Source organism: Tupaia chinensis, unplaced genomic scaffold, assembly GCF_000334495.1.
Source record: "Tupaia chinensis unplaced genomic scaffold, TupChi_1.0 Scaffold000247_1, whole genome shotgun sequence".
Classification (NCBI taxonomy): Eukaryota; Metazoa; Chordata; class Mammalia; order Scandentia; family Tupaiidae; genus Tupaia; species Tupaia belangeri.
Window position 1 is genome coordinate 5,028,213 of NW_006159725.1, and position 5,304 is coordinate 5,033,516.

The following is a 5,304-nucleotide window of genomic DNA, read 5'->3' on the forward strand; positions in this document are numbered from 1 at the left end:
TCCTGCTGTATCTTGGTTTTCCCTGTCAATAGCAAGCCTATCTTTTGCACTCGGCAAACATCATTATATGCCGATTGTATCAGCAGGGCGAGGGGAGGGAGAGAGTTAAACACAAAGCAGACTCCCCCCGCCCACGCTCAAGGGATCCACCATCTGAGGGTAGCTCCATCCACTCCCAGGCTGAGTCCTTGGCATCTTTTCTCCTGATTTCGAGGTAAAAAGTTCCAGGTTAGATCTCGGAAGATCACCGTGGAGTCTCTTCTTAACCACATGCTAGAAAGATGTGTTCCAAAGGCCACATAGATGTTTAATCATAGAGGGCACAACCAGCCCGCTAAGTGTTCTGTGCCCATCACCTCCCACCAGCCATATTTCAGGTCTTTACAAGCCTGAAAAGTGAAAATCAATAGAGATAATGCTTTAAGGAGTGGACATCAAACGGGCTTCTGGTCTGAGAAGCAGTTCCATCGACAGCAACATCAAAGAGAAAACCGAATTACAGGAGAGTCGGGAGAGCAGAGAAGGCAGTGGATTCAGGACTGAATTATAAACAGACAAGCGAGGCGGTGTCCCTGTGGCCGCAGTGGGCTGCTGACCCGCCCAGTATCTCTCCTGGACATCCAGTGTCACCAGAGATGAGCTCATTTTCTAAGACGGGCCAAGCACAGCCTCAGAGCGCCAGGCCTCTGAGCACCGCTGTGCCCTCGGGAGAAATTCAGGCTTGTCTGTAGGCGCTGAAACTGACCGCCAGGGAAGACCCTGCTCACTCCTGGCAGTCAGTCTGCAGGCTCCATGTGACCTCCTAGTGAAGAAGGTGATGACCTACTACCCCCCGCCCCATCGTTTTTATTGTTTTCTTAAACTTCAGCTCAGACTTTGGGATGGGACTGGGAGTTGCATGAGAGATGAAGTAGATTCATTAAGTCTTACTCATCGCACAAACATGGCGGGTGTAGCGGGATATCATTTCGTGGCCAAGCGGCTCTATCAACTGAATGAAGGTGCCTGCTGGGTGCTTGCCGTTCCTCCTGGCTCAAGCTCAGCTCCAGCCTCAGTTCTGAGCCTGGATCCTGTGGGTTGGCAGAAAGCACATGATGATAAACAGGTGTCTCTCTCCACGAATGCTGGCTCCAGGCTCTCAGGGAGGGGCGGGGAGTTTGGGCGCCCGCTTATGCTAACAGACTGTCAGCTTTTCTGTGCACGAGAAAGCACAAACACGAAGCTATTCTGGTCTTGTCTAGGGAGCCATTATGTCTTGAATTTCCAACGTCATTATCTCCAAAGGGCAACATTGTTCCATTTTTCTCCTATTTGCATTCACTGGGAAAAGACAAATGGCCATATTTGCAGAGTGGGAGGGCTAGGGGGAGGGATGGTCATGTGCTTTCTTTTGGATAACCAGCGGCTCTGGAAGGCTGTGTTCATAATGAGACACTGGCACCTCGAGGTGACATTTCACACTTAGAAGACAAGTTTAAGTTAATCAAGCAGTAATTGGTTCTGCAGACTAATGGGATAGAGGTATTTTTTTTTCTTTTTTTTTAACCTAGGAACAAATCTTTTTGATGCTTTGACATGCCTCAAATTATTCTGTTTTCTTATGTATATTATAGTTTTCAGGTGGGAAGTGGCTATGGTTTGATTGTGTCCCCTGACCCCCAAATTCATATGTTGAAATTTGCGGTGGGGCATTGTAATGGTGTTCAGATCTGATCATGGTGTTGAAGGGAAGAGATTAGGCATTGGAATGAGGCCCATGACAGCCCTGGGCTGTCCAGAAGGAATGAGACAGCAGCTGCTCTGCTTCCGTACCCTCCTGCCCCCACCGTGTCGGCTGTAGTAAGACCCTCCCCGCTGCTGGCACCATCTCACCTCCCAAACTGCGACTCAGTAAACCTCTCTTCTCTTCAATGACCCAGACTCCCTTACCTCCGCTACCAGCAGAATGGACTAGAATGGAAGGGCAAGATTTTATTTCAGACCTCCCCCACTCCAACTGCTCCATCAAGACTCTGCTATCAATGTATCTAAGGGAAGGGATTGTGGGTCCTCTCCAGGAAGAGAGATGCTGGGGTTTGTCTCTGTTTCCCATGCGTCCTAACAGGGATTGTTTGTGGCAGGTGGAGGCTTTCCAGGGGAGAAAGGCGTGTGCTGAATTTCTGCTTTCTCACGATGAAAGGCTGCTTCCCCATCTGTGCCACCCGACGTGGCTCTGTTAGGTTTGTACTGGCTGCATGGAACGGAAAGCAGCCTTACGTAACAGGGGCTGAACTTCCTCACTAAACAAGAAGTCTGGAGTGAAGCCTTTCAGATGTTGCTGATGGCTCTTCCAGCTTCCTGCCCTGCTCCCCTTCGTGGGAGACTTCTTTTCTTCATGGTTGCAGAATGGCTGCTTCACCCCCAGACATCACATCCATACTTCTGAAAAGAAAAGAAGAGGGAAAGGAGAAGAAATGACGAAGACCACAGGGCTGAAGGCACATACTACTCTATCTTTTTAGGAATTCTCTTTAAAAAAGAAGTTTATTTTTCTTTCATGATAGAGAGAACCTCCGACAACCTCCAACAGGGTCTTGATAGTGGTCGACCACCCGTCTCAGCCAGCCTGGGCTCAGACATATGTGTGCCTGGTGTTCTCTGGGAGGAACCTGGACCTCTCGGCGTGGGTCCGCCCTGCAGAGTGTCACATCCCACTCCTGTGCCATGTGTGGTCCCTTGGAATTCTTGCCTGGAGTCATTTTGCTTCCATCTCCTCAGCCAGACCTGAGTCGTGTGGACACCCCTCATTGCACAGGAGCCCAGAAAAGTGAGTAGTGTAAACGTGAGCATTTTGCTGCTCGGTTAGAGGACATTTTGAGGGGAAGGGAAGAGGAGAGCGGTGTCTGCCACCTCTGCCACCCAGTCCCTCCGGCTCCACAGAGTCAGAGAAATCCTGCTTATCATCGCCAGTGACAGGGCCTGCTCTTCCTCTGCAGGCAGTCTGGCCTGGGACGTCCCTGGCACCCACCACCAGGGGAAGGCCGTCCTCTGGAAATGGCTGGAGCCCTGGGATGCTCACCACCCATCTCTCCTCTGCCTGTGGCCTTAACGGCCCCGATGACTTCATCCCTTCATCCTGGGGAGAAAAAGCAAAGCTAACACATTTCGCTGGTGCAGTGAGGTCCAGGGTAACTGTGCTCAGAGAACCTGCTCCGAAGACCCTCTGAAGCCCTTCAGCTGAGACCTCCAGCTAAGCTGGGAGAGTCCTGGCTGGAGAGAGAGTGAGGAAGAAATTCAAAATGAATGTGAAGGGGCCAGCTGATGGCATAGCGGTTACATCACTGGACCCCCCACATGGCCGACTGTGGCTGGAGTCCTGAACCTGATGGCTTGAAACTAATGCATGAGTGCCCAAAATCCAGACACCCCCGTAGGGGGTGATTTCTTGCTTTCTGTCTTTCTGTGTGTCTCCAGTAAGTGCACCTGCTCTATAGCAAAAATCTCTCTCTCAAAAGAATAGTGGCCATGTGTTGCATATGAAATTTTGTAGTTAATCAATATTAAGTAAATTTGTTTGAACAATGTCAAAAAAAAAAAAAAAAAGAACGTGGAGTTTGGGTCGTGCAGGGTGAATTAACAACGACAATCCACTCAAATTCAACAAGTTATACAGAGGTTGTTGTGCAAGCAGTGGTTCTATACACGGAGATGCTAGCCTGACCTCAGGGAGGCCCCATCCTATCAGGCAGCAGACACGTGCAGGTTAACACAGCGAAGTTCGGACTCTGACTTGCACAGTGGTTATCGCTGAGACATGACCCTGGCAACAACAGCTCTGAGTTCCACAAGGTGATGTTCGAATGTAGCCCTGCAGGGAAGGTATGGTTTTTGTAAGCAGAGAGAGGAGAGAGGCGTTCCCAGCAGAGGAAACTGTATGAGCCAAGGTTTCTGGGGCACACGTGGGCAAGGACTGCGGTGGTGAGGGCGATGGGGGAGGAGGGCATGGATGGGTCGGGAGAAAACCGAATGTCATGCTGAGTATTTGGACTTTCATGTAGAAAACAGGGAGCCACCGCAGGTTTGAATCACATTCGTGTTGCAGACAGTAGCTCTACCAGACAGGAGTCAGTAGAGGTGGAGGTGGGGGACCGAGGCCGACTACCAAGGGGAGGCAGGTGCTAACAGAGGTCCGACCCACCGAGAGCAGTTGGGATGGAAAGTGTAAGGGCGTTGGAGGGCCCCGGGAATGAGGTGTAGGGATGGCATGTGTTTCTCCGGGTGAGGTCAGGGCCATTGACAAATTCCAAGAAGACACGAGTGGTGTGGGATGGGGGACTCAGTCTGGGCAGTGCGGAGTCCCTGAGCCTCCAGGGCAGAGGATGAGGCTGGAGGCTGTGGGCTCTCCAGACCTGAGTGGATGTGGATCCGATGGCGCAGTGATGAAGGGCCCACACGGCTCCTGAGTGGAGAAGCTGGGGGAGTCAGAGAGAGCAAGGTCAGCTTCGGGGAACCAGGACCACGGCATGATCTGGAAGGCAGCGAGAGTTCCCGCAGCCAGGGAGCGAGGCCGTAGCTCGTCCCAGGGGTCCAGGGCTTATCCTGTGGCTGAGGGGAAGGACGCAAGCCTGGCCCAGCAAAGTGAGTCCGAATGGATACAGCCCAGCAGCTGGGGCTCTGCAGCCCAGGGTGGAGTCCCCCGTCCTTCCCATGTCTACCTGGGAAGGCTGCCTGCTAGGAGGGGCGAGTCTCTCCTGATCTCTCCCCTTTGACTTCCCCTTTAGGCCCTCCACTCCCTGTCCGTGACTAAGGACTCCTGTGGCCACAGTACGAGGGTGCTGTCCAGAGGGGTGCCCAGTGCTTAAGGTACTTAGCAGAAGCTTCCGAGTATGGAACAAGTGGTCTGTGAGGCGACCTCCCAGGCCTGAAGTCTGTGTTGGTGGGGTGCGGCATGTTTCAGGGGTGAGCTCTAAGTTTCTCGCCCTCCTCCCTCAGAGGCTGCGGAGCCCTGCCTGGCTCTCGCTCTCTGCTCCTTGGGCTCCTGGAGAAGCAGCTTCTTCGCCTTGCTTCGCCGGGGACCCAGGGCATTTCTCAGCTTCACATTAGCCTTACTCACCTCACAGCCCCCTTGAGCCCCGCCTGCAGGGTCCCTCACGAACACCCTGAGCCTGAGTCTCCCCAGATCTCGCTTTCAACAGTTTTCCTGATGTCCACAGTGGCTTCCCAGGGCTCTGAGGATGAAGGCTGGAATCAGCCAGGCACTGCCAGGCCCACCTGTTTCCTCTGTCTCCTCGGCTCCAGGACCACGTTGGCTCCCCTCTCATCTTG

General features: G+C 52.8%; 1 long non-coding RNA gene across 1 annotated transcript; it reads left to right on the forward strand.

Annotated features, from left to right (window-relative positions):
• The first annotated feature begins 1,441 nt into the window (after positions 1–1,441).
• On the forward strand, positions 1,442–4,837 carry LOC114007854 (uncharacterized). The gene is made up of 3 exons (XR_003549439.1): positions 1,442–1,521; positions 2,121–2,806; positions 4,761–4,837. It is a non-coding gene; the product is annotated as an uncharacterized LOC114007854 (long non-coding RNA).
• The last annotated feature ends 467 nt before the right edge of the window (positions 4,838–5,304 follow it).